The 26,717-nt window shown below is 46.3% G+C and overlaps 1 protein-coding gene across 2 annotated transcripts in view; it reads left to right on the top strand.

The window, feature by feature from the left end:
- The first annotated feature begins 7,377 nt into the window (after positions 1-7,377).
- LOC140392789 (zinc finger protein 362-like) overlaps positions 7,378-26,717 on the top strand; it is a 142,801-nt gene continuing 123,461 nt past the window's right edge. For both annotated transcript variants that reach the window (XM_072478427.1, XM_072478426.1), the window contains exon 1: positions 7,378-7,486. The gene's annotated coding sequence lies outside the window, so the exon portion shown is untranslated. The remainder of the gene's footprint in view (positions 7,487-26,717) is intronic.

The following is a 26,717-nucleotide window of genomic DNA, read 5'->3' as shown; positions in this document are numbered from 1 at the left end:
GGTCAATGGTCACACGCTTGAGATGGAGTTGGACACTGGCACAGCGGTCTCCGTGATCGGCCAGAGGACATTCGACCACATCAAGCAGGGTATACAGACCCTTGCATTAACCGATACACAGGCCAGGTTGTCACCTACACAGGGGAACCATTGGACATCGCTGGAACTACGATGACTCCTGTTGTTTATGGACGCCAGGAGGGGTGTTTCCCACTTATCGTGGTGTGCAGCCACGGGCCCAGCCTGTTAGGTCGGGACTGGTTGCGCCATTTGCAGCTGCAGTGGCAGCACATCCTCCAAACAGTTTCTGGAGGGTTGATGGAGGTACTAGGACGGTACCCAGATGTATTCCCGGTTTGGGGAAGATAAAAGGAGCTGTAGCCCGTATCCAGGTCGAACCAGGAGCCACGCCGCGCTATTTCCGGGCCCACCCAGTGCCTTACGTCTTGCTCGAGAAGGTAGAAGGAGAACTCACTCGTTTGGTACTTTGGGTATTATCTGGTCCGTCCATTTCGCTGACTGGGCAACGGCAATTGTACCTGTAATGAAGCCAGATGCCACAGTTCACTTGCGCGGCGACTATAAACTTACAGTAAATAGGCTTCCCGGCTCGACTGATATCCAATGCCTCGCATAGAAGGTCTCTACGCGAAGCTTGCAGGCGGACTCACATGAAATTAGATATGAGTCACGCCTACCTACAGTTGGAGCTGGACCCTGCCTCCCGGCCATGTGTAATTATTAATACACACAGGGGCCTGTATGAATATCCACAGTTGCCCTTTGGGGTATCCTCTGCCTGCGCTATCTTTCAACGCATCATGGAGGGCATCTTGAGAGATTTACCTCGTGTCGCTGTCTACTTAGACAACGTTTTGATTACAGTGGAGGGTGTTCCTCACGATCTTACTCTGGCGCCGCACTCAAAGCCTGCATAGGTCGTTGCAGAACCACGTGAAGATAGGGACGCCGAGATGACAGAGGCTTTGGACTCCGACGCCGAGATGGAGACATAGGATGCCTCAGAAGGGGAGACCTTGGTCCCACGGGCCGTGGATGTACAACTGTTACGTCGGAAGCGCCGTTCTCCGTCTCGTTACACGCTGCCTGATCCAGCGCCTCGTGCAAATGGTATCCGGCCTGCGGCAAAACGAGTCCGACGCCCTCCTTCGCCAGGGTCTTCGGTGAATTCCTTGGATTTTGGGGGGAGGGATGTTATAACCTGCCTTCTTACCGCTGGCTGGGGACTAATGGAAATTCCACAATCCTTAGGGAGTATGAGCTTCCCCAATGAGGGGGGCGGAGAAATCATTAGCAGGTCCCTGCATAAAGAAAGCTGGCCAGTATGGAACCAGCTAGAGAGGAGTGAGCAGCAAGGGAATTACTGCTGCTGTTGTGTATATATATATGTTATTGTAAATAAAGTTTTCTTTCTGTTCTACAAACTCATGCTGGATTCTTCGTGGCCCTCTCAAAAACAGCCATCAGTGCCTACATCCCTACCCTAGGCACAACGGACAAGACAATAGAGGCATTCTACTCTAGCCTCGGCCAAACGCTGTCCTGCATCCTAAAGGGAGACAAGCTGATTCTCTTCAGCGACTTCAATGCCAGTGTTGGGAGGGATTGGGGCAGCATGGTAGCACTGTGGTTAGCACACTTACTTCACAGCTCCAGGGTCCCAGGTTCGATTCTGGCTTGGGTCGCTGTCTGTGTGGAGTCTGCACATTCTCCCTGTGTCTGCGTGGGTTTCCTCTGGGTGCTCCGGTTTCCTCCCACAGTCCAAAGATGAGCAGGTTAGGGGGTTGACCATGATAAATTGCCCTTCGTGTCCAAAACGGTTGGGTGATGTTCCTGGGTTACTGGGTTACCGGGATGGGGTGGAGGTGTGGGTGCTCCTTCCAAGGGCCGATGCAGACCCGATGGGCCGATTAACCTCCTTCTGCACTGTAAGTTCTACGAAATTCTATGGATGCAAACCTTTGGAAAGGTAAGCACAGTGAGAAGTCTTACAACATCAGCTTAAAGTCCAACAGATTTGTTTTGAATCATTAACTTTCAGAGCACAACTCCTTCCTCAACCTGAGGAAGGAGTTGTGCTCCTAAAGCTAGTGATTCGAAACAAACCTGTTGGACTTTAACCTGGTGTTTTGATACTTCTTACTGTGCTCACCCCAGTCCAGTGCCGGCATCTCCACATTTTGGAAAGGCAGGGAAAATATAGGGTAAACAAACCCCAATGGAGTGCTCCTCCTGAGGCAATGACTAAAACATGACTTTGTCATAACGAACACCCTGTTCCACCAGCGGGACAAGCACCTAATAGACCACATCATCGTCCAAGCAAGGGGGTCAAAGATGTCCGCATTACCCATACCACGACCGGAGCCGACGACTGCTGGACTGACCACTGACTAATCCGTTCTTCCATCTCCATCAACCTGGCCCCAAACAGGCAGAGGTAGAAATAACTCTGCCGCAGGAGACTCAATGTCGTTGGACTCAAAGACGCTGAGAAGAAAGAACTACTCAGCCGGCGCCTATCAGCCAACCTAAGGACGATCAATGAGCCAGAGCTGCAGAGCGCCCAGAGTGCCTGGTCCTCCCCAAAAGCCACTGCAGTCAGCACCTGCAAGGAGACGCTAGGTCCATTGGCCAGGAAACATCAAGATTAGTTTGATGAGAATGATCAGGACATCCAGGATCTGCTAGACCGCAAACGCAGGGCATTCCTGAACTGGCAGCTCCATCAAAACTCGAGCAAGAGGAAACAGACCACAGGCGACTGAAGGTGGAGGTGCAACAGAAAACCTAAAGAACAGGTGGTGGGTGGAAAGAGCACAGGAGATTCAGCAACTCGCCGACAATCACGATGTGAGCGACTTCAGCGGAGATGCCTTCTGCGTCAGAGGCCTTGTTGTTTTTCAGCTGTTGGGTTTTTTTTCTCAACGCAATTAAAACCATCTACGGTCCAAGTACCCAGGGACCCACCCCACTGAGAGCCAAAAACAGAGAGTCGCTCATCAAAGACAGAGAGGCAATCAATGCCTGCTGGAGAAAGCACTTTGAGGACCTCCTCAAAACGCAGCCCTTGATGCATGTGCCATCGATGCCGTCCCGCAACTACCACCTGCCCCCATCTCAGCACAATCCCAGCCTATGCGCGGTAAAAAAAACAACAACTGAAAATCAACAAGGCCTCCAACGCAGATGGGATCCCCGCTGAAGTACTAAAATACAGCAGAGAGGCATTCTTTTGTTTTTATAAATTTAGAGTACCCAATTCATTTTTTCCAATTAAGAGGCAATTTAGCGTGGCCAATCCACCTACCCTGCACATCTTTGGGTTGTGGAGGTGAAAGCCACGCAAACACGGGGAGTATGTGCAAACTCCATACAGACAGTGACCCAGAGCCGGGATCGAACCTGGGACCTCGGCGCCGTGAGGCTGCAGTGCTACTCACTTCGCCACCGTGCTGCCCCAGAGAGGCACTCTTGACACGAAAGAATGACCTCGTCACCCTTGGCAGGAAGGAAGCGAGCATGCTGGGAGATCTCAGAGACACAGTAATCGTGACCAGCTTGAAGAAAGAAGTCAGCACCGACTTCGGAAATTGCAGAGGGATTTCTCTACTGTCCACCACAGGAAAGGTCATTGCGAGAATCGTCCATAACTGCCTCCACCCAGTGTCTGAAGAGCTCCTCCCTAAGTCTCAATGCTGCTTCTGTCCATCAAGAGACACAATGGGCATGATCTTCAGCATGCAACAAATACAGAAAAAGTTCAGGGAGTGGTCCATGGTCTTCTTCGATCTGTCAAAGGCCTTCGACTTTCGTCAAGTTTGAGGACTTGTTGAACATCCTCCTCAAATTTGGCTGCCCACAGAAATTCGGCACCATTCTCCACCTGCTCCACAATGACATGCAAACTGTGATCCTCATCAACAGATCCACCACAGACCCGATATGAGTACAACTAGGGTTGCATCATTTCACTAATGCTCTTCTCCATCTTCCTCGTAGCAACACTCCACCCCATCACCATGGAGCTCCCCGTCAGAGAGGAACAAACCTACAGAACAAGCGGGAAACTGCTTAACTACCGACGCTTCCAGGACAGAACCAACTCAACTTCTGTCATCGAGCTGTAGTACGCAGACGATGCCTGTGTGCACACATTCAGAGGCCGAGCTACAAACCATTGTCGATACATTCACCGAGGCATATGAGAGAATGGGCCTCAGACTAAACATTTGGAGAACAAATGTTCTCCATCAGCCCTTTCCTGCCACACAACACTGTCCCCTGATCATAAGATCCATGGCAAGCTCTTGGAAAACATGGAACATTTCCCATATCTCAGGAGCTGCCTCTTGGCCTGAGAAGACATTGACGTTGAACTCCAACATCGACTCCAATGCGCCAGTGCAGTTTTCGGACACCTGGGGAACAGAGTATTCAAAGACAAAGACCTGAATCCCAGCACCAAGCGGATGCTTCTTCTCCAGCTCATGGTCTACAGAGCAGCTGTGGGCTCCACCCTCCTGTATGCATCAGAAATATGGACAATGTGCAGCAGACACCTCAAATCCCTGGAGCGATATCACCAATGTTGCCTCCGCAAAATTCTGCAAATCCACTGGCAGAATCGGCGTACCAACGTCCTCCCCCAGGCCAGTATCTCCAGTATCAATGCGCTGGTCACTCTCGACCAGCTGCGATGGGCGAGTCACATTGCCCGCATGCCCAACACAAGACTCCCAAAACAAGTACTTCACTCTGAGCTCCGCAATGGCAAGCGATCCCTAGGAGGGCAGAAGAAATGCCTCAAAGACACTATGAAAGCCTCCCGAAGTAAATGCAAAATCCCCACTGACATGTGTGAATCGCTTGCCCTAGAACGCACAAACTGGAGAAGAAGCATCCGCTAAGATGCCAACCACCTCGAGTGTCACCAAATGGAGCATGTGGAGGCCAAGCGTAAGCAGCGGAAAGAACCCGCAGAATCCAGAGTGCCTCATCGATCACCACCTGCCCATCTTGGCAGAGTCTGTGACTCCGTGATTGGTCGATTCAGGCACCGCAGAACCCATCTGCTCCTGCCTCCGGAAACTAGTCACCTTCGACCCAGAGGAAAGAAGAAGAAAAGAGAAGAAATAGGGCTGAGGAGCAGGAATGTGGCAGTGAGAGATTTGGCAGGAGAAAGGCTACCACACTGAAGAAAAATGTTTTAATGCTGCTGACAGGAGATGGGGATGATGGGGGGAGTGGAATAAACCCCCACATGCTTGTAGCGTTTTACTGGGGCAGACTGACCTCAATATCTCCAGTCTGTTCCGAATGGAGAACGTTGACACAATCGAAATGTGAGGTTGAGGTTACAATCCCATCAGCCGTGATCTCATTGGATGGCGGAGCAGGCTCGAGGGGCCAAGTGGCCTACTCCTGCTCCTAAATTTGTATGTTCGTCATTAGCGCTCCTCACGATGGGACCCATTAGCTGAGGGTTCCTGTTCCTCATCTATTCTCAGTGACATCCTCCTGGAAAGTGTGCGTCAGGTGACAGCTGAATTAGGCACACCTGTGATACCTTGGCTGCTGAAAATAGCAACAGGAGCAGGTCATAATATTCAACCTGTCCAGCCTCTTGCACCATTCATGAAGAGTTTTAAAGCAAGGGCTTATTATGGATACAAAATATTGCAGACATCTCAAGGGCAATTAGGGATGGGAAATAAAAATGGTGGCCGAGCCAGTGAAGCTCATGTCCCGTGAAAGAATTTTTAAAAATGTTATATTTATGTAGCACCTTTAATATGATAAAATGTTCCAAGATGCATTAGAGGACCATTATAAAACCAAAAAATGAGATCAAGCAACTTCAGGAGATATTAGGTCAGATATTCAAAAGCTTGGTCAACGACATAGCTTCCTTGTTGACCAAGCTTTAGTATCTTAAAGGAGGAAAATGAGATAGAGAGGTGGGGAGATAAAGGGACGGGAATTCCAGAGCTTAGTGCTCAGGCATCTGAAGGCAGAACCACCAATGGTGGGACATTTGGAATGTTCAAGAGGTCAGAAACAGCTGAGGGGCACAGATATTCCAGGCTTGTCCAGCTGGCAGAGATTACAGAGATAGAGAGGGTGCGAGGGGATTTGAAAGCGAGAACGAGGAATTTAAAATGAAGACGTTAAAGTTACTCAATAATAAAACTGTGGTGAATGTATTACTGCTACCATTCCTCATTGTAATTGCATTACATTGTATTGTATTATGTTGATGCCCTTGTGGGCTCCGCCTGTGGCTCCGCACCCTCGGGGGAGGTATCTAGAGCTGCAGCCTGTAGGCGGCACTCAGTACAGAGCAGTCGCAGGCAGGCACAGTTCTAGCTGATTTAAACCACTGTTCACTTCAACTCTCCGTCTCGTGTGAATTGATGGTCGCATCAAAAACAATCGTGGAAACAAAATGGCTCCCGGAGAAAAATGGTGGAAGATGAAATTTCAACTCAGAAATTTGTCTCGAGGGGGTGGCGCGAAACAAAAGGAGATGGTTCAGCTGCCCGTCCTGATTTTTAATTCCCACGAGCCGGATATCGGGGTGGGGGGGGGGGGGGGGGGGGGGTTATAACCCGTACGGGTCTTACGGGGTTGGGATGATCCATTACCGAGTAGAAGCTTGCAGAATACGAGCTCTCCCGATAAGGAGGCGGAGCCCCTTAACAAACTTCACATGCCTTTGTATAAATAGTCGGCCAGTCAGGCACCGACTTGAGAAGACCCAGTAGTTAATGTATTGAATAAATTTGTGTTTTCTCTACAACTTGGTGTGGACTCCTTTCTTTGCCCCTTACAAACGGGGGCGGGCTGCGGATGAGCGCTGAGGTGCCACAGCACACAAGGCTACGGACCAAGTGCTGGAAAATGGGATTAGAATAAATAGGTGCTTGATGGCTGGCACAGCCATGATGGGCTGAAGGGCCTCATTTTATGCTGTAAGAAATTCTGTGACACGATGGTAACGGCCGAGCTGATGGAGAGTGTTTCGCCCCATTGTCGTGAGCCCAATTTCTGGCCCCATGTTGGTGGTGATGTGTTGGGGGGGAGCCATCAGCCACCTTCCAAGGCTATATGAGCCCAGTCCACATAAATTAAGCATTATATACAATTGCATTATAATACAATGTTTAAACAGTAAGTTATGTGGTGAGGGAGATGTTGCCTTTTTTTTGAGAGTGAGTCAGTAACACACAGAAGAAAAAACCCCAGAAAGCTGCGGGTAACGAGCTAGTTTTCTGGTGCTGGTTCTGTTCCAGTCCCCGACCCCCCTCACTGCCTTGCATGCAGTAACCAGAAGTGAATAGCAGGCGACCCGGAAGATGAGATCTCCCTGAAACAAGCCTGAAGATCCATCGCAACCCCCTCCCCCCACCCCACCACCACCAACAACACTTTTTTTTAAAAAAAAAGACCCTTTGCAAGCAAGGTCTGTATGCAATGCTCTGATTTCAAAACTTGGGTTGGTTGCAATCAATGCAAACGATGCTGGCTGGTGCAATGGTGTGTAGGGTGTAGAGAGAGAGAGAGGGAGAGAGGGAAGCTTTGCTACTGTGCAAAGTGCTACAGTATTTTCAGATCTTTGGCGTTTGCATTCAAATGCAATGCAAGGCATGCGTGTTATAGGAAGTGTTAAAGCGTCTGATTTTTTAAAAAAGTGTGTGTGTGTGTATGTGCCGGGCGATTCAAACCCTTGGCAATTCTTAAATCGCACGTAAACAATGAATCATCAGACATGCAAATGTGATTTCTGATCTGGGCACATCGCTTTTTTTTGTTACATTTACTTTGGGGACCTGCAAAATATGGCGACTCTATGTCCTTTTTTTTGGAAAAAAAACACACTGGCTGCCATTTTTCTTTTTTTTTTCTTTTGTCGCTTTTTTTTAAAGAGAAAAATATAATTGGGGTGGAGGAAACTCCAGACAGTCTGAGAATGTGGGAGAGGTGAGAGCCACCATGAGGGGCAACTGTAGCAATCTCTGCAGTGTCTGGAATGCCCTACATTTCTTGCAATGCAAAGTTTCTCTGAAACACACAGACAGGAGCAGCAACATTTTAATTTTTCTACAATTCCATCTTGTTAATTGCAAATCTGTATTTTTCTGTTCTTGTTTGGAGACATTTTAGGGCCTTTTTGTAAATTATTTTTGTTGTTTGTTGGGGGGGGGGGTTGATCCTTTTTTGAGATGTTGTTGTTTCAAAGGGCTTTGGAGGATAAAAGAATGGCTTGGCACCTAAATTTGCCCATTAGTTTTGAGATTAAACTGGAAAAGGCTTGGCTTCGGAAAGATTTAAGTTTTCCTGATTTATTTATGTTTCCTCCTTGTAAAGTTTTGCGCTGGACGTGGACATTTTAAGAAAATAAATCTGATTCTGCTGTCAGTGAGAACAACGGAAAAAAAGGAAAATGTAACTTTTAAATCTGTTTGGCTTAATTGGATGGTGAATGTTGAGTGGAGAGCGGGGTTTAATTTGTGTAAAAGCAAAATGTACCCCCCCCCCCCCCCACCATGGGTTTTGGAAGGGGGGGACAGCTCATGTCAGAAATGTATTTTGTTAATGAAAAAAAAAAAATTGCATATGTTGTTTGCTGATGCTGTAAATTCTGCTGGCAGAGTGATGGTAGTTGCGGTTCACAGCTACAGTGATTGATGGAAGAGCTCTCTGGCTGTGTTGGACTAGATTGTCATCCCACAGCATATCTCACTCACTGTTGGAGAGTGGGGAACATGCGATTCTTGTCCGCAGGTGCCTGAAAGGGCCTGCGGAGGTAGTAAAATTGTCTAATTTCTTGTTTGGGCTATTGGACGTTCTGGATGCATGATTAGCTGGGACGGTGCTCAGTTTGGCCAGGCGATCTCTGGAGAGGTGGTCAGTCTGCAGTCGGGACAGAAGACCCCACTGCAGGGCTGGCAAATGGTTAACTTTGCATTTGGGCTAGTCATTGTGGACGTGGATAGGTAGTCAGTTTTGTCTCTGAGCGGATGTGATGTGCGAGCAGGTGGTCAAGTTTCTAGTTTGTAAAAGTTTTGTGGTTGGACAGATGAGGTGACCTATCAAAGTACCCTGTGGCATTGGCCCCGATTCCTGTTTTTCTGGAGAGTTCCTGTACTGTGTGATGATGGATTTGGGCCAATGATGCAGAACTTTGGAGAGAAAATGCAGTAGCTTTTCTGCAATGTCTATGTTATCCACTCCTTTCCGAGAGCAAGAAATGGTCTTCGATTTCTTGGCCATTTGCAATTGTTCTGAGTAGAATTGTCAAAATTCACTGCAGGCTAAATGGGAGAAAGGAGTTTAATGTTTTCAATACCAATATGTGCAATGAAAATGTTTTGTCTCATTTCCTGCCGTTTTATCTTGTATTTCATCCACCTCTCTTCCAATGTTCTCACCTCCTGATGGGAAGGTCTAACTCCCACTTGTGATGTGCATCACTGTGGGTACACAGGGGGTTAATGAAATGAAATGAAATGAAAATCACTTATTGTCACAAGTAGGCTTCAAATGAAGTTACTGTGAAAAGCCCCTAGACGCCACATTCCGGCGCCTGTTCGGGCAGGCTGTTACGGGAATCGAACCGTGCTGCTGGCCTGCCTCGGTGTAAATACATGTAGGCTAGCTAGACACTAGAGGGAGCACCAGAGACATCACACACACACACTCAACCAATAGATCAGTTAGATAGGACACGACCAATGGACAATCATGATACACACGGAGGTGACACGACCATAGGAGGGCATTACACCAACCCATATATAAAGGACACCACACACATGACCTGCCTCTTTCCAGTGGAGACAGTGAGTGAGTACACACACAGGGTTGATTCAACATCACTCCCACCACGTGGATTGCAGCAACTGGTTAGTCAGTCTGGGTAGCTATAGTAGGATTAGCAGTAGTGTCGAACCCGAGTAATAGAACATAGAACAATACCGCGCAGTACAGGCCCTTCGGCCCACGATGTTGCACCGAAACAAAAGCCATCTAACCTACACTATGCCATTATCATCCATATGGTTATCCAATAAACTTTTAAATGCCCTCAATGTTGGCGAGTTCATGACTGTAGCAGGTAGGGCATTCCACGGCCTCACTACTCTTTGCGTAAAGAACCTACCTCTGACCTCTGTCCTATATCTATTACCCCTCAATTTAAAGGCAATAAAATAAATTCCTGAATCGAAACACTGGATGTGGAAGCTCTTTTCCTGACAGACTTGGTCCCCTCGTGCCAGCCATATCCATCCGCGGGAGAAGGCTCTCACTGTCCACCCTATCCAACCCCCTGATCATTTTGTATGCCTCTATTAAGTCTCCTCTTAACCTTCTTCTCTCCAACGAAAACAACCTCAAGTCCATCAGCCTTTCCTCATAAGATTTTCCCTCCATACCAGGCAACATCCTGGTAAATCTCCTCTGCACCCGCTCCAAAGCCTCCACGTCCTTCCTATAATGCGGTGACCAGAACTGTACGCAATACTCCAAATGCGGCCGTACCAGAGTTCTGTACAGCTGCAACATGACCTCCCGACTCCGGAACTCAATCCCTCTACCAATAAAGGCCAACACTCCATAGGCCTTCTTCACAACCCTATCAACCTGGGTGGCAACTTTCAGGGATCTATGTACATGGACACCTAGATCCCTCTGCTCATCCACACTTCCAAGAACTTTACCATTAGACAAATATTCCGCATTCCTGTTATTCCTTCCAAAGTGAATCACCTCACACTTCTCTACATTAAACTCCATTTGCCACCTCTCAGCCCAGCTCTGCAGCTTATCTATATCCCTCTGTAACCTGCTACATCCTTCCACACTATCGACAACACCACCGACTTTAGTATCGTCTGCAAATTTACTCACCCACCCTTCTGCGCCTTCCTCTAGGTCATTGATAAAAATGACAAACAGCAACGGCCCCAGAACACATCCTTGTGGTACTCCACTTGTGACTGTACTCCATTCTGAACATTTCCCATCAACCACCACCCTCTGTCTTCTTTCAGCTAGCCAATTTCTGATCCACATCTCTAAATCACCCTCAATCCCCAGCCTCCGTATTTTTTGCAATAGCCTACCGTGGGGAACCTTATCAAACGCTTTGCTGAAATCCATATACACCACATCAACTGCTCTACCCTCGTCTATCTGTTCAGTCACCTTCTCAAAGAACTCAATAAGGTTTGTGAGGCATGACCTACCCTTCACAAAGCCATGCTGACTATCCCTGATCATATTATTCCTATCTAGATGATTATAAATCTTGTCTCTTATAATCCCCTCCAAGACTTTACCCACTACAGACGTGAGGCTCACCGGTCTATAGTTGCCGGGGTTGTCTCTGCTCCCCTTTTTGAACAAAGGGACCACATTTGCTGTCCTCCAGTCCTCTGGCACTATTCCTGTAGCCAATGATGACATAAAAATCAAAGCCAAAGGTCCAGCAATCTCTTCCCTGGCCTCCCAGAGAATCCTAGGATAAATCCCATCAGGTCCCGGGGACTTATCTATTTTCAGCCTGTCCAGAATTGCCAACACCTCTTCCCTACGTACCTCAATGCCATCTATTCTATTAGCCTGGGGCTCAGCATTCTCCTCCACAACATTATCTTTTTCCTGAGTGAATACTGACAAAAAATATTCATTTAGTATCTCGCCTATCTCTTCAGACTCCACACACAGTTTCCCATCCCTGTCCTTGACTGGTCCTACTCTTTCCCTAGTCATTCGCTTATTCCTGACATACCTATAGAAAGCTTTTGGGTTTTCCTTGATCCTTCCTGCCAAATACTTCTCATGTCCCCTCCTTGCTCATCTTAGCTCTCTCTTTAGATCCTTCCTCGCTACCTTGTAACTATCCATCGCCCCAACTGAAACTTCACACCTCATCTTCACATAGGCCTCCTTCTTCCTCTTAACAAGAGATTCCACTTCCTTGGTAAATCACGGTTCCCTCGCTCGACGCCTTCCTCCCTGTCTGACCGGTACATACTTATCAAGAACACGCAGTAGCTGATCCTTGAACAAGCCCCACTTATCCAGTGTGCCCAACACTTGCAGCCTACTCCTCCAACCTATCCCCCCCAAGTCACGTCTAATGGCATCATAATTGCCCTTCCCCCAGCTATAACTCTTGCCCTGCGGTGTATACTTATCCCTTTCCATCATTAACGTAAACAATAGAAGTGTAAATAGTTTAATAAACGTGTTGACGTTATCTCCACGTCTGAACCTTCCTTTGTCAAGTGCACCACAAGGAAGCCGCTTATGCTACACCTACAACATAACATATCACCACTGGTTTACAATTTCATGTGGTTAACTCCATTAGGTAACACACTTGGTAATTCCTGGAGTGAAGCTTCGCAGTCTGTTAAGCGCATGGTTTAATCAGTTCATTAATGCAGTAAAAGACTGTATGATGGAATTTTACAAGAAACTGTATTAGCCGTTACACCACTGGAAGAAATGTAATGCTTCTATGTAAGCAGGATATTCTACCCTGGGGGCATAATCACTGAACCTAAACCTCTCCTCACTCTTCAGCCCATTGAGTCTGCTCTGCCATTCAATGAGACCATGACTGATCTGATGTGGTAATCCTCAACTCCACTTTCCCGCCTTATCCCCATCTCCCTCGATTCCCTTACTGATTAAAAATGCGCCTATTTCAGCCTTGAACATAGTTAATGACCCCGAAACATTCTTCCAGCCAGAATGACTGGTTAAGAACCAAGGCACAGAAATCTCCAATGGCTCAACCGTCCGTGCCTTCGTTTTGGTGAGATTTTGCGCATGTGTCGAGAAAGGGGTGTGAGGTGACCATGCATGTTTTACCTTGGAAAGTTCCAAACCCACTGAGTTTGTCTTCAAGGTGAGCTGTTCGTTCCCCTAAAATCTCTGATGTTGTATTTCTCTGGGAGGGCAGGAGGAGGGGTGATGGGGAGAACCCAAAACTGAACACTAAGACAGTAGTCCTCAATGATTAAACAGACAAACTACTTTGGTTGGGCATTTAACCCCAATGAGACATACTTTTTTTTGCCTGTCAAACATTGAAAAGCAATGGAGATTTGGATTTTTTAGCACATTTGTGCCGGATTATTTTTTTAATGTACTAACTGTAATAGTAGGGGAGCAGGAAACGTGGCAGGAAGTAAATCTGGGGCTGATGTCTTTTGGTTCTTCTTAACACTATGTGAAATAGACACCTAGACTATGTAGTGGTGGCCAATTTAGGGACATGTACTAAGAAATTGTTTGGACGAACATTATTCCTCATGATAACTATGAGATGATCAACATAAGATTTCCTTACTTTGTATGAGCATTTAGCTTCCTTCAGATTTTTCTCCCCAGTTTACTCCTTGCCTCCTGAGGCCAACAGTACATTGTCATGTGAAAGTACCTTTAGGAAATGTGTGTTTATAAATGGCTGTGTATATAAATATCTGTAGTGAGAGTACCTTTAAGAAATGGGTGATTACTACTGTGATGTCAGAGAGTGGGTGGAGCTGGGCTGTCTGTGAGCTTTTTACTTTCGTTTTAGGCTGTTTGCTTCAGGGTGTGTTTTAATTTTGTTTTTCAGTGTGGGAGCTGAAGCCAGACAGAGCAGCTGTACTGTTGATCTCTCTGTCATGAAAAGACTATCTCTTGATCATCTGGTGAATTCAGAATTATAAATGTTTTCAGTAGTGACTTTAACCTGATGTGCTTCTGTTAAAAGGTGTTTCTTTTGTAAGTCTTCTGGATGTTAAAAGGACAGCTTAAAGGATTTCTTAGTGTTGTATTCTTTGGGGGTTGTATTTGAATTAATGGTTGCTGAGATGTTCACTGTATGTTTTAAAAAGGTTAACTTGAGTTCATAGAACAAACATTGTTTTGTTTTAAAAAATACGTTTCCATTCTGCTGTACCACACCTGTCGAGTGGGCCGTGTGCTCCCCATACCACAATCTATTAAAAGTTGTGGGTCAGGTGAATTCCATGATACACTTTGGGGTTCTGTAAACCCTCACGCATAACAAATTGGGGGCTCGTCCGGGATAAACGTCTATTGGATTGGCTTAGTGAACTTAGAGACAGTGAGGGGTGAGCATATTGTGGTTGCTTTTCAGGTGTGGTATTTCAGTTTAAGTAGGGAGTGTGTTGTGGTAATGGTTCTTTCAGAGGCTCTGACGTTTTTGGGGGTGGAGACAGTCACACACAGTACCTTATGGACAGAGACTAAAAGCAGACTGTTAGATTTGGCAAAAACATTGCAGTTAACATTATCTGACACAATGCGAAAAGATATGGTCATTATGGCGGTGGCTAAGCATTTAAAGTTGCCTGAGATACAGTTTGACTCATTGGAAATAGCAAATATTCAGTTACGAATTAAACAAATGGAACATGAGGAAGAATTAAAGCAGCTTGAATATGAAAGAGAGAGAGAGGAGAAAGAGAGAAAGAGGAAAAAGAGAGAGAAGAAAGGAAAGCAGAAAGAATAGTCCAAGCAGAACAAAATGAAAGAGAAAGGGAGATACAGATCAGGGAAAAAGATAAAGAGCGAGAGTTTGAACTTCAGAAAATGACCATGAAACATGACAGTCAGTTAAAATTGGCAGACGTAAAGGGAAACGTACAGTTGGTGGATAGTGATGAGGATAGTGAGAAAGAGCATCATAGTCGAAGGCTTGGTGGGGATCTATTTAAATATGTCCAAGTAATGCCAAGGTTTGATGAGAAGGAGGTGGAAGCCTTTTTCATTTCATTTGAGTAGGTAGCTAAACAAATTAAATGGCCACATGAAATGTGGGTATTACTGATTCAAACAAAGCTGGTAGGTAGGGCGAGTGAAGTGTTTGCATCACTACCGGAGGAGGTATGTGAGACATATGAAGAGGTGAAAAAAATCCATCTTAGGTGCATATGAATTAGTGCCTGAAGCTTACAGACAAAGGTTTAGAAATTTAAGGAAAGAATTTGGTCAAACATACATGGAGTTTGAAAGACTCAAACAGAGTGGTGGATAAGGGCTTTGAAAATAGACAAAACGTATGAAGCTCTCAGAGAAATTATATTTTTGGAGGAGTTTAAAAATTCAATTCCTGATGTAGTGAGAATTCATGTGGAAGAGCAGAGGGTTAGAACTGTGAGATGAGCAGCAGAAATGGCAGGTGATTATGAATTAGTTCATAAATCAAAGCTTGGTTTCCAACGTCAGTTTCAGCCTGTGAGGGGTAGAAACTGGGGACATGAGAAATACTCAAGTGGTAAAGGTTAAGGTGATCTGATGGGAGACAATAAAGAGAGTGTACCTCAGATTAAAAAAGAAATCCAGGAGGGTGGAAAAGAAATGAAAAGTTTGAAATGTTTTCACTGTAATAAACTAGGCCATGTAAAGTCACAGTGTTGGTGGTTGAAGAAAAGCACTGGGAAGGCTGATGTGGTAAAACAGAATAAGACAGTAGGGTTTGTTAAAGTGGTAAAGGAAATTTAAAGTGAAGCGAAGGATGTGCAAATGGTTGTACAGCATGATCAAGAAGTGATTGATAAGAAGGTGCCAGATCTCTTTAAAGAATTTACTTGTGTGGGTAAAGTTTACTCATGTGTATCAGGAGGAGCAGGTAAAGAAGTCACAATTTTAAAAGATGCGGGAGCTAGTCAATCTTTAATGGTAAGAGATGAGGAGTTATGTAGTTTGGGAAGAATTGCCAGAAAAGGTGGTAATATGTGGAATTCAGGGTGAGAGGAGTAGCGTTCCATTATATAAGGTAAGGTTGGAAAGTCCAGTGAAGAGTGGTGAAGTGCTGGTAGGAGTAATAGAGAAACTATCTTGTCCAGGAATACAGTTTATCTTGGGTAATGATATAGCTGGATCGCAGGTGGGAGTGATGCCTACTGTGGTGGATAAGCCAGTGGAAAATCAGACAACTGAAGTGTTGAAGGACGAATATCCTGGGATTTGTCCGGATTGTGTAGTAACAAGGTTGCAAAGTCATAGGTTAAGACAAAAGGAGAAATCAAAGAGTGAAGATGAAGTTGAAGTACACTTATCAGAAACGATTTTTGATCAGATGGTTGAAAAAGAAGAACAGGTGGAGGATGAGGCGGATATTTTTAGTTCCGGAAAATTGGTGTAGTTCCAACAGAAAGATGTAGAAATCAAACGGATGTATCAGAAAGCATACACGGAAGAGGAATCTGAGTGTATACCAGAATGTTATTAACGCAAAAGTGATGTCTTGATGAGAAAATGGAGACCTGATGATGATCTATGATTTACATATGCAGGCGGATGAAAAGTGGGCAGAAGTTCATCAAGTAGTATTGCCGGTAGGGTATAGAAAGGAGGTGTTGCGAGTTGCACATGAGGTACCAGTGGGAGGTCATTTGGGAATAAGGAAAACTCAAGCTAAAATAAAAAAAACATTTTTATTGGCCTGGACTACATAAAAATGTAGTTCAATTTTGTCAATCATGTCACACATGTCAAGTGATAGGGAAACCTCAAGCAGTGATAAAACCAGCACTCTTAATACCCATTCCAGCATTTGAGGAACCTTTTACATGGGTCCTAATTGATTGCATAGGACGGCTTCCTAAAACAAAAAGTGGGAATCAATATCTTTTGACAATAGTGGATGTGTCTACTAGGTTTCCAGAGGCCATTCCAGTACATAATATTACAGCTAAAAAGATTGGGGAGGAGTTACTTAAATTCTTTACTAGATATGGACTACCCACAGAAATACAATCAGATCAAGGATCACATTTTACCTCCAGGTTATTCAAAAAAGTAATGGATAGCTTAGGAATAAAACAATTTAAATCAACTGCGTACCATCCAGAATCGCAGGAAGCTTTAGAAATGTGGCATCAGACATTAAAGACAACGTTGAGGGCTTATTGTCAAGATTATCCAGAGGATTGGGATAAAGGAATTTCATTCGTACTGTTTGCAATTAGGGATTAACCTAATGAGTCAACCAAATTGAGTCCTTTTGAACTAATTTTTGGTCATGAGGTAAGAGGACCACTTAAATTGATTAAGGAAAAATTGGTGAGTGGGAAATCAGGACTTGCATTATTGGATTACGTGTCAAATTTTAGGGAACGATTAAATAGAGCAGGTGAATTGACTCAACAACATTTAAAAGTTGCACAAAATGTGATGCAACAGTAGTGAACAAGAAATCCAAAGTTCATAGTTTTGCCAGTGGGGATAAAGTTTTAGTATTGTTACCAGTGGTAGGTGAACCTTTAGAAGCAAGGATTTGTGGACCTTATCAGATTGAAAGGAAATTAAGTGAGGTGAATTATGTGGTAAAAACACCAGCTAGAAGGAAAACTCACCAAGTGTGTCAAGTGAATATGCTTGTAAAATACATATGTAAAAGGCACTTTGAAAGGGAAGGAGAGAAAAAGGAGGAGGTTTTAATGATTCTAACTCAAAGTGACGAACCAAATCCAGATGACTGTGATTTTGACATACCTCAAATTAAATTGGAAAACGAGGATGTTCTTAAAAATTGGTATAAATTGTTGGGTTACCTTCCAGAGGAAAAATGAACTGACCTGAAAGAGTTATTGATATCACATGGGCAAGTTTGTGGAGATAAATTGGGAAGTACTAAAATGGCTATACATGATGTAGATGTGGGAAATGCTATTCCAATCAAACAACATCCACATAGACTTAACCCTTTAAAATTGGCACAGGTTAACAAAGGAATTGAGAGTATGCTTAGAAATGGCATAATTGAATTGGGTTGCAGCCAATGGAGCTCACCCATAGTGATGGTACCTAAACCGGATGGTACCCAATGGTTGTGTGTGGACTATAGAAAGGTTAATGCAGTTACAAGAACGGACTCTTATCCTATCCCACGTTTGGAGGATTGCATTGAAAAAGTGGGACAATCGGCTTTTATTTCCAATCTGGGTTTACTTAAAGGTTACTGGCGGGTACCTTTATCCGAAAGGGCGAAGGTGATTTCAGCTTTTGTGACTCCAGATGGTATATACCAATTCAAAGTTATGCCATTTGGCATGAAAAATGTCCCAGCCACATATCAACGGTTAACTAAGAAAATCGTTTCAAGATTACCCAATTGTGCGGTATACATCGATGATCTGGTAATTTTCAGCCAGACATAGACAGAACATTTGAAACATCTGATGGAGTTATTCGATCAACTTCAGGAGACGGGTTTGGTGATAAAGCTAGCCAAAAGTGAATTTGGAAAAGCCCAACTCACTTTCCTTGAGGGGTTTCCGATGCTCTCAAGACAAAGGGAAATAATGTGATTTCTTGGCATGAGTGGATTTGATCGAACATTTGTGCAAAAGTTTTGTAGCATCGTTTTGTAGCATGGTTGCTCCACTGATGGATTTGCTGAAGAAACGTTGAAAATTTCAATGGGCAGCGGACTTTCAACAGGCATTTGATGGCCTGAAAGCTGTGATAACCAATGCTCCTGTGTTGGAGAATTGCAAGGGACTCTGTGATCAGATTGAACTAAAATATCTGACTTTAAAGAGAAATGCCGAGGCGTAGAGAAATGGACGGATCGTGCAGAGACCTTCTTGTTCAAAGAGACTGTCAATCGAGAAGGATTTCAGTTGGAGGAAGAAAAACAAAAAATAAATGGACGATATTATTATACCTGTTTGCGTGTGTTGTTTTTTGAAATGGAAAAAGTATATTTGCTGTGTGCATTTCTTAAACGATAGTGAAAACGTGAAAAATGAAACCATCTTGAAGTTGATGGTTTTTTTTTTTTTCTTGGGGGGAGGTGTCATGTGAGAGTACCTTTAAGAAATGGGTGTTTATAAATGGGTGTGTATATAAATATCTGTAGTGAGAGTACCTTTAAGAAATGGGTGTTTAATACTGCAGTGATGTCAGAGAGTGGGTGGAGCTGGGCTGTCTGTCAGCTCTTTACTTTCATTTTAGGCTCGTTGCTGCAGGGTGCGTTTTAGTTTCGTTTTCAGTGTGGGAACTGAAGTCAGACAGAGCAGCTGTACTGTTGATCTCTGTCATGAAACGACTATCTCCTGATCATTTGGTGAATTCAGAATTATAAATGTTTTCAGTAGTGACTTTAACCTGATGTGCTTCTGTTAAAAGGTGTTTCTTTTGTACGTCTTCTGGATGTTAAAAGGACAGCTTAAAGGATTACTTAGTGTTGTATTCTTTGGGGGTTGGTTCTGAATTAATAGATGCTAAGTTGTTCACTGTATGTTTTAAAAAGGTTAACTTGAGTTCATAGAATAAACATTGTTTTGTTTAAAAAAATACGTTTCCATTTCTGTGGTACCACACCTGTCGAGTGGGCCGTGTGCTCCCCATACCACAATCTATTAAAAGTTGTGGGTCAGGGGAACTCCATGATACACTTTGGGGTTCTCTAAACCCTAACCTATAACAACATAAAGTGATGGAATTACATGGCACAGAGGGAGACTCTTTGACCCATCGTGCCTACCCCAACTCTCTGATAGATCTATCTGATTAGTTCCTTCCCCTTCAAGGATTTATCCAATTCCCATTTGAAAGTTACGACAGATGCTGTTTCCACCAGTCCTCTCGGGCGACATGGTGGCACAGTGGTTAGCACTACTGCCTCACAGCTCCAGGGTCACGGGTTCAATTCCGGCTTCGGGTAACTGTCATAGAATTTACAGTGCAGAAGGAGGCCATTCGGCCCATCGAGTCCGCACCGGCTCTTTGAAAGAGCACCCTATCCTCATAACCCAGTAACCCCACCCAACACTAAGGGCAATTTTGAACACTAAGGGAAATTGAGCGTGGCCAATCCACCTAACCTGCACATCTTTGGACTGAGGGAGGAAACCGGAGCACCCGGAGGAAACCCATGCAGACACGGGGAGAACGTGCAGACTCCGCACACCCAGTGAACCAAGCCGTGAATCGAACCTGGGACCCTGGAGCTGTGAAGCAGTTGTGCTAACCACCATGCTACCGTGCTGCCCTGAGTTTGCACTTTTTCCCCATGTCTGCGTGGGTTTCCTCCGGGTGCTCCGGTTTCCTCCCACAGTCCAAAGATGTGCAGGTTAAGTGGATCGGCCATGCTAAATTGCCCCTTAGGGCCCCAAAGGTTAGGTGGGGTTACTGGGTTGCGGGGATAGGGTGGAGGCCTGGGCTTAAGCAGGGTGCTCTTTCCAAGGGCTGGTGCAGACTCGATGGGCTGAATGGCCTCCTTCTGCACTCTACATTTTATGATTCAGGTAGCACAGATCTTTACAGTGCACAAGGAGGCCATTTGGCCCATCGAGTCTGCACTGGCTCTCTGAAAGAGCACTCTACCTAATCCCACGCCCCTCCTTATCCCTGTAACCTTGTACATTCTTTCTTTTCAGATAGGAATACAATTCCTTTTTGAATACCCCGATTGAACCTGCTCCATCCCATATCCCAGATCATAACAGCTCGCTGTATAAAAAATGTTTCCTTATACACTCAGTTCTTTTGCAATCACTTTGAATCTGTGCTCTCTGGTTACGGATCTTTCTGCCACTGAAGGCATTTTCAACTTGCGTTCTCTCATCACAACTGTTCATGATTTTGAATACTTCCCTGCTGTATGGAGAACCATCCCAGCTTGTCTCTCCATATTCCACAAAGCCTTTGTTGCTGTCAAAATCCTCAGAAGTTTCTTCATGCCCTCTCTGAAGGCCCTGACGTCCTTCCGAAAGTGTGGTGCCCGGAATTGATCACTTTTCTCCAGCCGAGGCTTTAACAGTGTTTTGTAAAGGTTTAGGCTTTGTAAACGTTTTCTTCCTTTTCTATCCCATGTTTTTGAAGCCATTATTGCTTTTTTTTCACAGCCACATCAATCTGCGTTCACCTTCATAGATTTGTGCTTATACTCCCCCGGATTCCCTCGATTCTTACAACCCTTTTACGATTGTACCATAGAATTCCTATATTGCAGAAAGAGGCCATTTGGTCCATTGAGTCTGCACCCACTCTCTGAAAGAGCATAATACCTCTGTCCACACTCCCGCCCCAGCCCCGTAACCCCACCTAACCTGCACATCTTTGGACACTTAAGGGGAAATTTAGGGCAGCCAATTCAACTAACCTGCACATCTTTGGACTGTGGGAGGAATCCGGAGCACCTGGCGGAAACCCACGCACACACGGAGAGAATGTGTGGAGTTTTCACTGACACCCAAGGCCAGAATTGAACCCGGATCTCTGGAGCTGTGAGGCAGCAGTGCTGATCACTGTGCGACCATGCCACCATTTATAGGGACATAGGACTTGGGAGCAGGTGGTGCTGTCCTGGCCCTCGAGTCTGCTCCGCCATTCAGTATGGCTGTGGTCTCGGCTCCACTTTGTCCCTCGGTTATCAAAAATCTAACTCTGTCTTGAATGAGTTTGATGACCCAGCCTCCGCTGCTTCCTGGGAAAGAGAACTTGACATGTAACGACCCTCTGCTGAGAAAAAAAGATTCTCCGCGTCTCCATCTTAAACAGTAGACCTCTTATTCTTAAACTGTGTCCCCCCCACCCCCCATGTAATTTGCACCAAATTTTAATTTAATCCAACCGATGATTGACGTGATCAATTGTTCTGAGTTTGATTGTGTAAGTCTGTTTTCTATTGATGCTCGCTGATGCTTGATTGATTAAACGTGGGAGTGGACTCAGAAAAGTAAACAAACTAGAAAGAGCTGGAAGCTGGAGGCATGGAGCAGACATCGTAAAGCTCTGTGAATGAAACTTGTTACACACAAAGAAAGAAACTTTTGTCATCTCTGAATAGTTCTGAGATATGAAATATACAACAGTGACCTCCGAATAAGATAGCTTCTAAAAAAATGTGTCCACGTTTTGCAGACCGCAAACTGGTCCGGACCGAGTAGATTTAAGAAAACTTGGTTTATTAACACACACTAGTAATTACAATATACACCAGATCCAACCGGGTCTGAAATGTTGGCTCCATACCTGGCCGACCTTATACAGTAGTTAACTATGGATGATATACCTTTCCCCGCCCCTTTAGCGGGGGAGCTGTTATTCGGCGAGACTCACAGGGAGGTTGATTGCTCCAATCCTGTAGGTCTCATGGGGGTTATAACAGTCCCCCCTCCCTCAAATCCGAGGATTCCTCCGACACCCACAGAATAGGAGGGCACGGCCCTCTTCATATCCGGCGGTGCTTCTGTGCAGTGCTGGATCGGGTGGTGTATACCTGGACTGCAAACACCACTTCTGACAAGGATGCTGTGGTGGATGCACTGTCGGAGGCTGCTGCACTATCTGCTCTCTGTCTGGAGACCTCCGATGCCTGCGTTTCCATATCCAAATCTGTATCATCGACCTCTCTCATGTTGGTGTCAGGGCACCCATGGCGCAATGATCTGGCCGCTTAGGGCATCAGTTTTGGCTTGAGAAGAACTTTCCTTCCCTGAGGAACTTTAGGAAGAATTGGTCGTCTGGACTGAATGTGATCAAGGTGCTTACGCATGATTCGCCCGGGTGCCTGTACTCGATAAAATACTGGCCCTGTCAGGTGGACAGGGAAAACTATACTGAGACAGGTCCGAAGCCTCTGGCTCATCAGCAATTCAGCCGGAGCCTCCCCAGTCGCAGCATGTGGTCCTATATCAGAACAAACACCTGGCCAGCCTCGTCAATATGGACCCCAAAGACTGTTTTTTCATGTCTGAAATGTTTCACATTTGAATGTCTGCACTGCCCTTATCACTAGTCCATTTGAAGCCGTGTTCACAAAATTCAGCTTTCTTGCGCAATCTGGACTTAAACTCGGTTGTGGACTCTCCATGGTCCTCTCCTCATCTGTATTGAAATGGTATCCCTGCACAATTACAGATGGCGCAGGGCAATGTTTTCCAAACTTTTTTTCCTGGGACCCATGTTACCAACCAAGGGACCTTTGGGATCAGCGCTGGCCAACGTTTGCGACCCATGCCCGCCGACCTTGGCGACCCACGTTGGCTGACCTTCACGTCATGGGAGTGTAAGCGAACGTCGCAGCGGCCGTTGAACAGCTTGACCACTGAGTCGCAGGTCGCATACTTCCGATCGGTGGTGGGGGATGAGCCGAGCAACGCACAGATCATGAGCAACAGAGCGGAGCTCCAAACTGTGACCACCGTTAGCATCGCGCGTCCATGTGACCAGCACACAACCCAGCCTCGCACCGCCCCCCTCCCCCCCCCAAAACGGCGCAACCAATCGGGGACTGCCCACGGCCGGTATTCAACAACTAGTCGTGGCTGTTGGGGACCTCTTCCCGTGATCGGGAGTGCCACAACCGATCGCACTGCGGATCTTCCGACACCTGTCCGTGAGCTGCCCTGAGTTTGAAAAACTCTGGCGTAGGGTTAAAGTGTTGTCCCACCAGTGTCACCAATTGTTTGAAAGTGTTAGTGTCGGGAGCTGCAGAATATGTGAGGCTTCGTATGTATGTACGCCACAGGCAGTTTGCAAAATTACTGTCTGACACTCATTCTCGGTGATCTTGTTCGCCCAGAAAAATTAACGCATGTGTTCTGCGTACTGTGTCCAATCCTCTGAGCTTACGTCGAACGCGTCTAATCTTCCAAACAGAGGCATATTCAAAACCAAAATCCAACCTTGGTGTAACAGAGGAAGTGAGGTGATTCACCCGACAGCGTGGCAGCATCGACCACAAACAAGTCTGGATCGAGTAGATTTAAGAAAACTTGGTTTATGAGCACACATCAGTATTTACAATACAACCAGATCCCAACCAGGTCTGAACTTTCGGTACTATATCTGGTCGACTTTATACAGACCTTAACTTTGGATGATTTCGGGGTTCCCCTTCCCTTTAGCGGGGAGCTCGTATTCGGTGAGGCTCACAAGGAGGTTGATTACTCCAACCCCGTACGTCACGTGTGGGTTCCAACAACGTGAATGGCCTGGGCAGGTTGACTGCTGAATTATCGCTCCCTTGCTCCTCAACGTTTTTCCTTGACGGTATGCTCCAAGATTGGGATCTTGCCATCCAGGGAATTAACTTTGGGTTTAACCATTCTGCGTTATGTTGCACTGGAGCTCGAACCTTTCAGTTGAAATGCATTTGGCACTACCTTTTCAAAGCACTTATCTCACTTCTAACCAGTCACCCTTCCTGCTTCGCCATGGAGGAGAAGACTTAACCTGACACCCTGCTGCCTCACGGTGCTGAGGTCCCAGTTTTGATCTCGGCTCTGGGTCACTGTCCATGTGGAGTTTGCACATTCTCCCCGTGTCTGCGTGGGTTTCGCCCCACAACCCAAAGATGTGCAGGTTAGGTGGAGTGGCCACACTAAATTGCCCCTTAATTGGAAAAAATGAATTGGTACTGTAAATTTATTTAAAAAAAAGACTTAACCTGACTTTTCTGTCTCAAAGTAATTCAGATAAGATTAAATCTGTCAGTTGTGGAAGACCACAGCCTGTAACACGTAAATATTTTATTTTTAAACGGCCCTTAAGGTTGCTCCCTTCCGTTCCGTGATGCTGGTTTGTGGTATCACAGGATCTTGGAGAGCATTTTGTACCACACCCAAGGATTCATTAATTCTTCACAAGCTGAGGGCTTAATTGTTGGTTGGGTGTTCAGTAATGAAATAGTGAGGTTATTCATGAAGGCCCCGCCTTCTCAACCTTTCCCCTCGCCTGAGGTGTGGTGATTCTCAGGTTAAATCCCCACCAGTCAGCTGTCCCCCCTCAAAGGGGAAAGCAGCCTATGGTCATCCGGGACAATGGCGACTTTACCTTTATCTAGTGAGGAAGAATCGCAACGTACAGTGCTGGGCTCGCATGAAGTTTGCTCCTGACCCACCGTCCCCATTGTTTGTCCTTTATGTTATTTTGATTGGTTATTGAAAACTTACAGAGAGCGAACAGGGCTGGAAATAGATTACGCCCTCCTGCAGCCTGCATGCTGAGGAAGCAAACCTCCATCAGTATTCCCACGTTGGTGAAGATTGGGACCTCCCCCCGCCCCCCCCCCCCCCCCCCCCCCCGCCCTCTAACATCGTGCAGAACATCTCTACCTCTCCACAATCCAAGTGACAAAGGTTTAAGATTGAATAATTCATCAAGCCATCACCAGACCTCATGTTGTGCAACGGATGCAAACTCATCTTTGAAAGAGTAAGCCAGCCATTGACTGGAGACATGAAAGTTCCAAGCAATCCGTTGACTTCGAATTAACCTTTTTAAAATAAAATTTAGTGTACCCAATTCATTTTTTCCAATTCAGGGGCAATTTAGCGTGGCCAGTCGACCTAGCCTGCATATCTTTGGGGTTGTGGGGGCGAAACCCACGCAGACACGGGGAGAATGTGCAAACTCCACACGGACAGTGACCCAGAGCCGGGATTGAACCGGGGACCTCGGCGCCGTGAGGCAGCAGTGCTAACCACTGCGCCGTCGTGCTGCCCCACTTCTAATTAATCTGATCAGTTTACAAACCATGAGGATTTGAGTAGTGACCTTTGTAGGAACAGATCAGTTTAGCAGCAGGACATCCCAATCTTACTGCCGGTTACTGACCACCCCGTGCCGTGTCTCAGGACCTGTGCGATTCATGAAAAGATTGTTTTGTTTTATGTGGTCTTCTCACAGTAAATGTCCGTGATACATTTAATAAATGCTATCATAATTTCAACCTTTGTGATTAGAATGTAGGTACAAATGCTCCTCTATTTTGACTTGTTAACTCGGAACTTTATCTCGGAATTTGATTACTGAGTACAGTACCAAAACAGTGTTATATTGTTGGAGGGCCACTTTTGAATGAGTCTTGGGCAGAATTTAATGAGGGTGATGGGGGAGAACCCAATGGCCACCACCAAAACTGGTGGCACCCCGCCAACCCAATCTCCAGGAGCTCCAAGGGAATTAAGTCCTCGATTGGCAGCGGGAACCCAGCCTCTGGGCTCCTAGCCTGACGGGGGACATTTTAATTGTAGGGCTACTCCATCTCCCCACTCTGCGGAAATCGCATCCAGAGACCTTCTGGGCAGACAGGGGCAGGCAACTCTACACTACAGGCTGTGCCATTGGGAGGGGTGGCTACTGCCGTTACCATTTGGGCCTTCACAAGGGATCACTGATGATGGGGTGGAGTGGGATCGGAGATCAGGGGCGGGATTCTCCCAGCCCGGGACTGGGCCGGAGAATCCCTGCAACCGGGCCACGTGGCCCCGGCGCCCCGCGGAGAATTGGCACCATTGGCGCTGGCGCATTTGGTTTGGCGTGGCGCCGGTCGCGGGCCGCTGTACGTGGCCAGTCCGCCCACCGATTTTCCGGCCCGGATGGGCTGAGCAGCCGCTCTAAAAAGGCAGAGTCCCGCCGGCGCCGGCCACACCTGCTCGCAGCCGGCGGGAACTCTGCGCGCAGGGTTGGGGGGCCGCATGTGGGTGGGGGGGGAGGGTTGGGCTCTGACCCCGGGGGGGTGGGGGGGAGGCCTGGCCCGCAATCAGGGCCCTCCAATCGTCGGGCCATCCTCTCGCTCCCCAGGCCTATTTTCTTCCGCGCCGGCCCCTGGATTCCCGCGTATGTTGCGTCGGGGCTGGCGCGTTGAGAGAGGCCACCGCGCATGCACAGGTGTCCCCTTTAAGACCAGGCGTGGAGCCCTGGGG

This window comes from Scyliorhinus torazame, chromosome 16, assembly GCF_047496885.1.
Source record: "Scyliorhinus torazame isolate Kashiwa2021f chromosome 16, sScyTor2.1, whole genome shotgun sequence".
NCBI classification, from domain to species: domain Eukaryota; kingdom Metazoa; phylum Chordata; class Chondrichthyes; order Carcharhiniformes; family Scyliorhinidae; genus Scyliorhinus; species Scyliorhinus torazame.
This window is presented reverse-complemented; position numbering and strand designations above follow the sequence as displayed.